The sequence below is a fragment of the Parasteatoda tepidariorum genome, chromosome 1 (genome assembly GCF_982258835.1).
Source record: "Parasteatoda tepidariorum strain Cologne lab strain chromosome 1, Ptep-v5.0, whole genome shotgun sequence".
Taxonomy (NCBI): Eukaryota; Metazoa; Arthropoda; class Arachnida; order Araneae; family Theridiidae; genus Parasteatoda; species Parasteatoda tepidariorum.
This window is the reverse complement of record NC_141755.1, coordinates 33,807,985-33,820,963: the sequence shown is the minus strand read 5'-3', so window position 1 is coordinate 33,820,963 and position 12,979 is coordinate 33,807,985. Positions and strand designations below refer to the sequence as shown.

General features: G+C 31.2%; 1 protein-coding gene across 2 annotated transcripts in view; it reads right to left on the bottom strand.

The window, feature by feature from the left end:
• The window catches only part of LOC107446102 (RUN domain-containing protein 1), a 33,164-nt gene extending 32,571 nt beyond the window's left edge, over positions 1 to 593 (bottom strand). Inside the window, exon 1 of one of the 2 annotated variants that reach the window (XM_021148823.4) lies at positions 331 to 593. The gene's annotated coding sequence lies outside the window, so the exon portion shown is untranslated. Of the gene's footprint in view, positions 1 to 308 lie in introns of both variants that reach the window. The other variant, XM_071180031.2, reaches the window with a different exon arrangement.
• Positions 594 to 12,979: the final 12,386 nt, after the last annotated feature.

Genomic DNA, 12,979 nt, shown 5'->3' with positions numbered 1-12,979 from the left:
TAGTATTAGTGACCTATGACATTCATAACATCAACATATTGTTGTGTCAATGACATATAAACCATTGATGACATAAATACAAACATAGCATTTCAATTTGGAAACGTTATTTAAAATTGCGTTTTTTGTAAATGTGTTTATTCTTTTTTGTTTTTATATATTTGCCACAAATCTTAAATATTATGGTTATGTGAACGTTTTTATTAACTAAATACTCTACAAACAAATGTGTTCAAGCAGTAGTTTTTCAAGAAAAGTAAATGAATAGAATGATTTTAAACACTTAAAGAAATATAATAACGTTTTACTTTAAATGAAACAATATTTTACCGGAAGGGAATACTTATTCAGAAATTTTTGATGTTTAATTCAATACTGTATCTTTCCATGAGCCGATATTTTAGTTGAGGATACCATTAAAAATAACACGTGTAAGAATTTTAATAAAATAAGTATTAGTAATTTATCATTATCTTAAAAGTGACAGGTTGAAACAGTATCCATCTGTAAACAAAAACTACAGGTGTTTCAATACATATGTAGATGTTGCCATATCATTAAAGTACAATCTTAGGTGAAAAAATTTTCCGGTTAAAAATATTTTCAAGACTTCCGGCTTGATTACACTAAAAGCTGCTGCCATCTAGTGGCACTGTTTCTCAACTTTTGTGCCTCAAAATTTCTACAATAATAATAAAAAGATGTCTTCACCGACTGTTTCACACGTTCCAGTTTTACAGGATATTTTTTTTCTTCAATTTTTTCAGAAAGTGGTATTTACTAATACACCGATTGTTTGATTCCCTGGTACGCAAAATCATTGATACGTTAATTTACTTATGTATTAGTCGTGAATCAACAAATAAGTGAATCACCGTAGTCAATCAACAATTTAATTAATTGGCAAAACCACTTGCAAAGAAAAATATAGAAACTAAAATTCTTGAAAATTCGAATTGATTTATTCATTCTCTGATTCTTTTTTTTTCTATTTTAGTCAATTCCTATATAAAGATTCATTCTTGGTAATGATTGGCGTAGATGCGTAAGTGCCTTGCCCCCAATTATTTTCTCAAATTTCAGAATATTTCGAAGGATACTACTTTTCTAAGCTCCAAAAGCCCAACAGATAATTTTCAATTTAAAAGTATAAAGTATGTTAATATCACTTAAAAAATTCGGTAGTTTACATATAATTTAACAAAATAATTTTCGCTTTTATATAAAGGCTAACTTAAAAATCAGTGAAAGATTTTTTTTACAAAGTTGTTCTGATATGAACTCAATGAAACAAAATTTAAGAACAATGAAACAATTTTTCAATGAAACATAATTTAAGTAATATATTTATTTTAGAGTATAATTGTAGTTAGCGGCTATTTCAGTTTCGTTTATCCACAACATAATTTTTTCAGTTCTCTTGGTTATTCATCAACACTTTACACTACTGTCAAAAGATTTTTAATATCACTTCAATTTAGTAGGAAGCTTTACTCACTAATCCCCGTGGTTGCCTTTCGATCAACTCTGTTTTTTTTATATTTAAAAGACGATATTATTTAAAAAAAATATTTATAAAATATGTAATATTAATAGTTTTGTGTAAAAAAATTTTGTTAACATGTTAATCACAACAAAATGAACGATTACCTTGATTTCCAAAATTCTCAATTGCACTTGAAAAAAATAATTAGAAATACAGAATATGTGCCACAATAAGAACTAAACGTAAAGTAATTTTATTTGTTAAATATACGTAACAATAGCCTACCTGGGTTGGATAAAAATATGGAAACACTTGCAAACTAACTGTATGTAAACAATTGTTTTTATCAGGAAATATTTTAGCAGGTTTTACAAAGCAAATTTGTCGGTACAATTCGAAAAATTCCTGTCTCCTTATACGATAAAAATTCTATCTATAATTTTTGGAAGATAAAAAATATGCTAAAACTAGTAGCTGAACATACAAATTACACCTCTGAAAAAAGTTGTAGTCCAAAAATGTCTCAATATACCTTATTTTAAAAATTAAGAAAAAACAATTTTTTGATGATTTTTAAAACAGCATGGTTTTGGAATCTTTTTTACAATTTTCTATCTTAGAGTTTGCTATTTAACAAAATAAGATGTATCGAACATTTTTCTGACATAATAATATTGAATTTTACTAAAGTAGAGAAATAATTTTAACAACTTTTTGAAGTTAATTTTTTCAACATTATCTTTTTTAAAAGACAATTTTCTTAAAGTTAGAGGGAGAGAATTAGTTTGAATATCAAAATGAAATAGCACAGTTCCAGAATTTTTCGTCCATTTAAAAAAACATCGCAACCTGTTGTATTTTTTTGTGCTGCACATATATGCATTTGCATTTGCTTTTCATTACACGAATAAATACGAAACAATAAAAAACAAAACAAATAAAACAATAATTTATCTTAATTTTTCGAAAGAATAGTATGCTAAAGTAAATAGTCAGCTGTTTGGCATCGAGTAATTTTAATACAGCAGAATGTTTTTAATTTCTTAACAAGTTTAATTATTTGCAATTTTAAACTTTCTTTTGCTAAAAACTTGACAATAATTTTAAAAAGATCGTTTAATTTAAAGGAAAACTTAATTATAATACTAAAAAAATAAATTTGTGTATTATTTAAAAAATAATCTACGTGGTAGCGTAAAGAATGAAATTTTGAAAAATGAAATAGTTGGTAAAATAGTCCTGTGAAACAAGTGCGACCAGGTAATTAAAAAATTTTAGACGATATAGGGTAAACTAACCAGTGAAGGAACACTTAAGCTTCGCTTGCCTTTTAAAAAATCATATTAATTTCAAAATTCGTAATTTCAGTTAAATGACAGCGTCAACATATTTGTTACTAATTGCAAACTATGCAAAAAAATTGTAGAGAACTTACATAATATTGTTTTAAAGTTTTGGAGGTTCAAATAACAAGTAGTAGGAAGACCCAGTGAAGGAACAGCTCTTACCAGTGAAGGAACACAAAATTGCCCAGTAAAGAAACACTTAATTTTGGCTATTTTTTAATGCTCTTTATGAATTTTTTAGCCATACAAATATATAAAAACAAGACTATTTGTGAAATTATAACATACAAGTACTTGTAAAATGCTAACTTTTTTCTGTAATCATGAACTAGAAATTAAAGTGATGTTAAATACAAAATACCCTCCTCAAAAATGAAATTGCAACACCAAGAAATAATGCACGTAGCGTCATGCAAATTTCAGGAGCGATAGTAGTGAGATGGATATGCAAATGATTAAAAAAACAGACTAATAAAATCATTATAAAGCAATTTGTTCAATATCTAATGTGGCCTCCTCGGGCAGCTATACAGGCCTCAATCCGGCGAGGCATGCTATCAATGACTCCATTGATGGTTGCCTGAGGTAACCTTTGCCAAGCCACATCCACTGCTGTGCGCAGATCATCGATGGTTTGCGCCATTGGTCCTCTGTTCATGCCACGTCCAATGAGATCCCATAGGTGTTCTATGGGATTCAGATCTGGAGAGGCTGCCGGCCAGGGAAGGATGTCAAATCCAGTCAGGCTGTTAAGACTTCGCCGTGCGACATGCGGCCTGGCATTTTCTTGCTGGAATACCGTGTTGGGTGCGCCCTGCAACAAGGCAGAACAACGGGATACACAACTTGTGTGACGTAGCGGTCTGCTGTCAAACTGCCGTGAATGTGTACCAGGGGCGTTCTGCGATCAAACATTATGCCACCCCAAACCATGATGCCCGGTGTAGGACCGCTGTGACGCTCGGCGTAATGGGCTGGTTCGTAGCGTTCTCCGGGTCGCCGCCATACCCGTCGACGGCCATCATTTCTCCACAGACAGAAACGAGATTCCTCTTTGAACAATACCGATGCCATTGGATGGTCCAGGTACGATGATGATGACACCACACCAGGCGTCTAGCCCTGTGTAAAGCGGTCAACGGTACCCCTGTTGCTGGTACCTGTGCACGTAACTGTACTTCATGCAATCTGTTGCGTATGGTTTGGGTGGACACAGATCCACCTTCTCCTGAAGGCAACCGGCTTCGGATGGCACGTGCCGTGGAGAAAGGGTCTCGAATAGTCAACTGGCGAATACGCCGGTCTGTGCGCTCTGACGTGCACCTGTGCGCACCACTTCCTCTTCGACATGCACGTAGACCTTCCTGAATCCATCGTGTGACACAACGTTGGATGGTACTCACGTTGTGCCCAACACGAGTTGCTATTGCGCGCAGCGACAAACCAAGTGTCATGGAGTTCGATAATACGGTCACGTTCCCCATACGTTAACTGATGGTATTGAGCTCGCCGCCGTCTCAGAGGCATTTTCTACGCTTTTTCGAAAGTCGCAAATGCTGCGCAAAACCTCAGATGCCGTTTATGAGAAGGGAAAGTTGCTGGCCTTTATAGCCCGAATATGCGTGCCGCGTGTTCAGATGCGTGCGCAAATTTAATCATTTGCATATCCATCTCATTACTATCGCTCCTGAAATTTGCATGACGCTACGTGCATTATTTCTTGGTGTTGCAATTTCACTTTTGAGGAGTGTAAATAAAAAAAATCATTCTTTCCTATAATTTGACAGTCAAATCTAAATCATTGTGTCATCCGATGCTGCTTATTATCATTATTATTTTATCACCTTTTTGTTTACTCTTTTTCCTCTTATTTCTTGAAGCTTTTTTTCTTTTTTAAGTATTTTTTCCTACTTTTTCTTTTCTATGTTCTCTTGTTTTAACTTTTTTTTAGATCTTTCAGCCTCTTGAAATTTTTGCCATTTCTCTGAAGTTAGTGCAAAAGGTAATTTATTCGTTTTTCTCCTTATTTGACCTTTCTTTTTATCATCAATATTTGGCCAATGTAAATGGTTCTTCCAAACTTCTTCTGATTTTTCAGCAACATTTCTAGAATGCCTTTCTCGAAAATAGACGGCGGAAAGGTGTCTTTAAGTTTGAGGCCAAGCCATCTCTTGTTGACTTATATCTAGAGGATCTTTAGAAGTAATGATTTTACTTATGGAATCATTTCTTTTTTCAACTAAGAGAGGATCAGCATGAGGACTCATTTCAAATTCGATATCTAAGATGCGTTCATTATCAATACTAGCTTCAGTTCCTAAGTTTGACTTAACCAAGTGGTCTTCTTTTAATACGTACTTCTTCCATATTGAAAAAAGTACAGGCTCTTGGATATTTTCGATATTAGACTCTTCAGTCAATGCTGCGTTAAAAATTTGCAACATATCTTGATGGATTTTCCTCTCAAGCTTCTGAACGTTTCTGTTTAACTCTGTTTTTTATTGAGGAGCTTGCTTCTAAATTCTAAAATTGTAAAGTTGTTTTTATAAATTATATAATTACTTTGCTATCTTATAATGATAGCTTATTAGGAGTTCTTGGTGCAAAAGCCAGCGAAAAAATGTTCCATTCAAATTTTTATGATTATATTTAATTAGTTTTCGATTTGCAAACATAGTTTATTAAGCTGCCTAACATTTGATGTAACTATACACCCCATTAATAAATATAAATTATAATTTTTTAATAAATTTAGCTATTAAATTAACATTTTGAACTGAAATTATTTCTGGAATTATTCATACAATTTTTAACAAAATTTCGGTTGTCCTCTATATAGCAGAATTACTTATCCTAGAGTAATCATATTTCACACATTAATGTAAAATCATGTTTCACACATTACTGTTCATTCACTGGAAGTATTCCCAGTGAAGGAACATGCATGTTTCTTCACTGGTTAGAAGTTGTTTTTTGTCTTTTAAGCAGAATTTTAATGTATAATATGACTAACAGTACAAGAAAATTAAATTTTTTTTTAAATTTTCATTAACTGGGAAATGAACCCAGTAAAGAAACACTTGTTCCTTCACTGGTTTTTCATCGTTTGGTGATCCAGTGAATAAACACTCCCTTATCTCAGTACTTGATTATGCTATGGTGCTTTAAAGAAAATAAAACGTAACTTCAATAACTATATTTTGAATTCTCTTTTTCACAGTGAGAAAAATAAGACTACTACATGCAATTAATTCCACTTCGAACATATAAATACAAACACTCACCTTATAATTTCTTCACCGAAACAAGGTGTTGCAGAAATAATAACAGATTCAAAAAATTTTCCGGAGTGGTCTATTTGACCAGGTAATCCAAAATATTGCTAGATGACTTCCTATTGTTTGGCAGTAAGCTATTGTTACCAATCAATCTAAAAAAAAAACTTTCAAATTTCTATTTTAAATCAATATATATGAAATGTTCCTTTACTGGGTAGTGTTCCTTCACTGGTTGGTTTACCCTATAACATGTTGAGAAATTTTAAGATGTTTTAAAATATTGGCTACGTATTCGGTAACTCTTTTCTCCTAGTAGTGTCATGAAATATCAAAACATAATTTCACATTGTTGATATTACAATTTCATTCAAGATGTAACGATATATTTTATGAAACTTTTACCTTCATTTAGTAGGTTGTAATTGCTTGATAATTAAACAATATAAATGGAAGAAATTGATAAATATAATATTTCAAATCAATGCATAGGTAGGGATATTAATGAAATTGTATCGATTATTCAATTAATCTGCTAAATAAAATTAAAGGAAGCAGATGTATACTATAACCACATTCTATTAGAAACATGCTTTTATAAAACTCAACATTCTTTAAATATAATGTTTTACTCGAATCTCTTTGATAAATTACGAATAAATTTTCAGACGACATAAAAGGAAACATCGTATTTCACAGTTAAAAAAAAAATTAACATTCGGCTATCAGTGGAAGGAAATTTTAATAAATCAAATAATAAATGAATAAATTAATAAAATGAATGAAATGAAATAAATAAATGAATAAATTAATAAAATGAATGAAATGAAATAAATAAATGAATAAATTAATAAATGAAATTTTACGCTACGCGCGTAAGTCAAGTTCATCATAGATTAATTACAATTAATATCAATCGCCCCATTAAAACATTTATACATTGTCACCAAATTATTTTTTTTAAAAATAATTAATTTTAATTTTTCACGACTTCTACTAAATAAAAACAGTCGAAACTTTAGATTTTGCAATAGAAAAATACGTAGAGTTATATGGTTAAAAAAAAAATTGTCTCATAATTCAAAACTTTTTCATCCACTATTAAATAAAATAATAAAAGATAATAAATAATTATAAGAAACTATTGTTTGCGTGAAATTGTTTTTGGTTAAATTAGAATAATAATAAAAAAGCAACAATTCTCTTAGCTTTAAACTCTTGAATTAAAAGCGCGTAGGAAAATAACTTTAAATTAGGGATGCAAAAATATTCATAGAAAAACAATACCTTTGGGAATTTTATTAATTTTAACTATGAATTTTATTAATTTTATTAATTATGACTTTTATATGATGACAACCAAAATAACATGGAAATGAATGAGGAAAAACTGGATCCTACCACAAGATTTTCCGACCGATAAAAATGCACGGTCAACAATGGAAAACTGCGACATCATCATTAGAGTTTTTTTTATATAGTAAGATATATAAGCAAATTATGTCCTTAGAAAATCTTATGCACCTCCCCCCCCCCAAAAAAAAGTTCTTTCACGCGGCGCCTATGAACAAGAGATCGATGTCTGTTGGCAACATAAGTTTCAGCTCAGACCTTTACAAAAATGATTTTTTACCATATTATTGCCAAACGTAATTTATCATGACTCCAACTAAGGGCTAAAATTTTAATGGCGTCACAATTTTTAACTATTGACCGTTTTATTTTTTGACCGTTTCAAGTAGCACCTGTTGCCCCATCACCGAACTAGAGTAATCGTTAATAGAAATGATCATTTTTCGCCCAACTCAAGTGACTAAGTTTCAACAGGAGTTCGATGTCTGTTGACAATATAGGTTTTTGGTGGTTTTTTTTTTGACTGTTACAAATAGAATTTATCTCCACATTAAGTTGGTCGTGACACTAAGTCTGTAGACAAATGCGTCGCTGTTGGTCATGCTTCAAGTAAACACTTGCATATGCCACAAACAACATGGTCTAGCACTTAGTCATGTCTTCTGGGTAATAGCAAGAACGCTTTTAGAAATAAAACGCTCACTCTGGACGATTCGGCAATCTTTGAGCTGTATTTGGTTAATTGTGAGAATCATTTCACCATGAAATCATATTATTTGTAACAAAAGATGGACTCTCAAATATATGACGAAAAAGTGTCCTCAACTCGAACCTCATTGCAGTGAATTGGGAGAGATTGCTAACTAGAATGGTGAAACTAGAATAAAGATTAGATGAACGAAAGTAAAGTAAAAAAAACTTACCGACCGACTGCGAGGTAGTCAAAGATGTGGCCTTGTATCAGAAAGATCACAGGTTCGAATCCCACTTCGGGCATGTATGTAGTTTATCTCTCCGTTCTATCTGTCCTTGTGTTGTTTGGGCTCGTATCGGTATGTAAGTCATATGACATTTTAGCCTCTTCACGAGGGTCTAATTGGTCGTTATTTACTCTAATTGGTCGTATATAATTTGGCATCAGTTGAATTAATTCAGGGTTCAGTTCAGGCATTTAAAATAAGCATTTGGGTTAAAAGAGAAATGTAAGGTTTGCAGTAAAATCAGAAGAGAATAAAAAATAAACTTTCATCACTACTTTTTAAAAAAAAAAAATATTTCATTAAAAATTTTACTACAAAAATCTCGTTTCTGTATGTTAGGTTTAAACATAAATTTTTAAGAAAAAAAAAATGTTTTTTAAAGAAATAATCAAAATTTTAGATAATTTCTTCTTAAACAAAAAGTAGAATATTTTTTCATTATAATTATGATACTTGCAGAAATTTTAAAATAAGATGTAAAGGATATAAGAGATAAATAAAAACAAAATTTTAGATATTTTTTGACCGACACAATTTTTATTATTATGTATGATTCTAATTGTCATTTTGAAACAAGATATAGATTTTGAAAGAAAAAATAAGCCTTACGGCAGAACCAAATTGTCACAAGTTTTTTCTTTTTTTAACATTTACCAGCACTCAAACTACAATCATAATTATTCCTTTGTTATTAAATTTTCTGTAAGCTTCTTAGACGCTTACTTTGTTTGAACACGAAAAAAATCTTAACTTTTTTTTCTAAATTATTCAGGAGAGAATAAGAATTGTTCCATCAATTATTCTTTAATGTAATAAAAATATTTTTGTTTCATTTTCCACTAAAGGTTTTTTTTTATATTCTTGGAGAGGAAATATTGAAAAGAAATATAAGTTATTTTCTTAATTAAATGACAAAAATGGAAATTTTATGCTTTCAAGAGTATTTCACAATTTCTTTTTTTCCAATCACGAGAGACCTCATTTTTGCTCAGAATAAAGCTGAATAAATGCCTGATATAAAAAGAAAAGAATTTTTTCAATGACAATGATTTCTCGCCTAAGGTACAAATAAGGAGTGCGAATAATTATATTTGACTTAATCTAAAGAAAAAAAGTTGATTTGTATTGTTTCGTAAAACAGAAGAAAAAAGGACAGGCTTTTTATAGGTTTATTACTTTGAAGAACTAATTTGTGTCAATATCTCAACCAAATTGCAAATATGTAGAAGGAGGATGTTACAATAATTTCTTTTTGTATTTTCTTTAGAATAATTTCTTTTTGGATATAATTTTTTTAAAATGAAGTTTGATTTATTTAACAAAATAAAGCGATATAAGTTAAAAAAATTTATTTTGAAACAACTACATTCAACTTTTCCGAAATTTTTATAAATAAAAAATAAATAAATTTTTTTTTAAAATCTCGTTTTGAGAAAAGCAAAAATAAAGAATGAAATTGCTATTACTACAAGATAGTTTTAGCTTGTAGCAATAGGGAGATTTCGCACTTTTGCATTACATTCCATACGTAAGATTTGAAGTACTTGTGGGGAGTTTAATCTTAGACTATGCCAACCTTCATCTATCAAAAGGTACCTCGTGATAGAATCAAGTTAACATGTCTTACATTCTAGTGAATTGGTATTTAACATTTGTAGTGGTAGTTACGCCACATTACTCCCCTTCCAGAATTTTATCTGTGATAGAATTCGATGAACAATTACCACTAGTTGATTAATGCTGTTTATTTATTAACTTCAATTTTTGCTCATTATATTTATTTTTTTCTTCCAAGCATTTCGCTAGTTATTATTATTTATTTTTTTTATAGCTTTTCGCTATTTTTTCCCATCATTTTTTTATAGCTTTTCGCTATTATTATTTTTTTCTAGCATTTCGCTCATTATTATTTATTAACCGGGGGACTTTATTCACTTCACCGGATTTCTTTTCTTTTTTTTTTTGAGCAGTATATATATATTTTATTTTTAAGCAAATCAACTGTTTAATGTGGATTCATCCATCAATATTGACAATTTCTTATCACGTCCGTAGGTCACCAATGAGGGGAATTTAATCTTAGACTATGCCAACCTTCATTTATCAAAAGGTACCTCGTGATAGAATCAAGTTAACATGTCTTATATACTAGTGAATTGGTATTTAATATTTATAGTGGTAGTTACGCCACATACTAATTGCGCTTGCGGACTTCAAGCGCGCAGGTTTCAGCTCTAGTGGATTTCGAATGCTCCCCTGAAAAAATATAAAATTTACGCCATAAATAAAAGATTTAGCAAAAACTCGCAAGGTAAAAAAGCTGACGTGGTTGAATATCATCTTCCACCACAAAATGAAAAAATAACAGCAAAAATATCTACTTCTTTCTTATGGACCTAGTACAATTAGATAACCATGATTTCAAACTAAGACCAATATTTTTTTGATAACTCAAACAATTGTAGTAAAAAATTTTGTTATTGTAAGATACTTGTAATTGCTAAAATTTTGTAATAATAAATCCTTCATCTTCATTTTGTGTTGGTGTTCTTCTTGATGTATCTGTAACTTGTTCATGTTGTTAACTCGAAGACAAGTTTTAATAGAAAATAACAATCAACAGCTATGGACAGCGTGCTTGTAGCTCTGTAAAATCACGCCAACAAAACGTTAAGGTGAGTAGGATCTAAAAAAAAAGTGCGCATGCGCAGTCAATCTTATGTACGGGAGCGCATGGAAACTAACGTAAATTTGGGAAATATCCCTAATAGTAATAAGTAATAAAGATATTTATAGTTATATTATTTATTATATTATTTCTTATAGCATAAATATATAAATATAGGAAGACATATACACCGAAGAGCCATTACATTATGACCACCCTCCATCTATAACAATGGGCTCGCCCAGGTTTTCATGGTTTCTCGTCCAGGAACAATGTTTTCATGGGGCACATTAGGACCCATGATCGTCATAGAACAATCCCTGACGTCTGTAAGCTACTTGAACATAGTTGCAGACCAGGTTCACCCATTCATGGTAACAGTTTTTCCTGCGGAGGATGGTGTTTACCAACAGGATAATGCACCATGTCATAAGGGTCGAATCGTCATGGATTGGTTCGAGGAACATTCCAGTGACTTTCAACTCATGTCTTGGCCCCCAAATTCACCTGACCTTAATCCAATAGAGCATTTGTGGTCCTACTTGGAAAACCAAATTCGTGCTGCCACGCTACCCCCTCGCAATGTGAGGGAATTGCAGGACCAGTTGGTGAGCGCTTGGTACCAGATACCTCAGACTACCTATTAGCACCTTGTGGAATCGATGCCACTGCGGGTGCTAGCAGTTTTGAGGCCTAAAGGTGGTCCTACAAGTTATTAGCAGGGTGGTCATAATGTAATGGCTCTTCGGTGTATATAATAAACCAGAAATGTTAATACTGAGCACTGCAGTAATTTTACCTCTTCTTTTTCTCCGTATGGTACAAATAACTGATTTTTTTTAAAAATAAAGCTTATTATATCTTCATTTAAAGGATAACAGTATAATTCGTTATAAATAGATGTGAACAATTAATTATTATAAGTATTAGTAGTTCGTATTAAAAAGATAGAAATACCGTTTGGCTGAATAAGAAAAAGCATATTTATGTCTAATATTATCACTGACAGTAAAATAAAATATTTCTTCAATTTTTGATAACTAATGTTAGCTTGCTCCAGTACGCTTACTTCTGCACATAAACTATTAGTTTAGAGAGCGTTCAGGATGCTTAATTTTTTTCCTGTGGTTGTCTGCTTCTATTTCTTTAAAAAATATTTTGTAAAAATGCTGTTATCATGACAGCTCTCGTCTTAATCTATATCAATGGTTTTCATTGATGACATTTCTTATTTTCGATACTGCCCCCGAACCACATTAAGTCTGGAAGAGGTGATTGCTTACAAATCATCCCGTTGAATATAAACTCGTATAACGCTCTTTACCATATAATTAGAAATAATATTTTTAGTTAAAGTAAAACGTATGTTGATCTATTACAGTATTTAAAGCTGGTTACGATTGTAATTATGCTAAAAGAGAAATATACAACGACAAATTATATTGGTAGCCAAGGGCGCCGGCAGCGGGGTGCAAGGGGGCACACTTGCACCCCTGGCTTTTTTTTAAACAATTAAAGAGTATAAATTTTCTTTTTTATTAAAAATATTTTTATTCAAAAACAAATACTTAAGTAATTATTGATACATAACAATTAAAAAATTGTTTAATCAAACAAGAATTGTAATAGTCTTGTTAGCTGTCCAAATCTGTTTATAACGTTTTCAATGAATTCTGAGTCATCTTTGATTCTTTTCTTATGCACACTGAACATACACAAACTACTTAATCTCTCGTGAGACATCGTAGACCGATTCCATGTTTTGATGTTTTGCATTGTACTAAAAGTGCGTTCAATAGTGCACGTAGTAGCTGGAAGAGTTAGGCCAATTTTGCTTGCCTCCGCTACAGCTGGATAAAACGGTGTGGCCT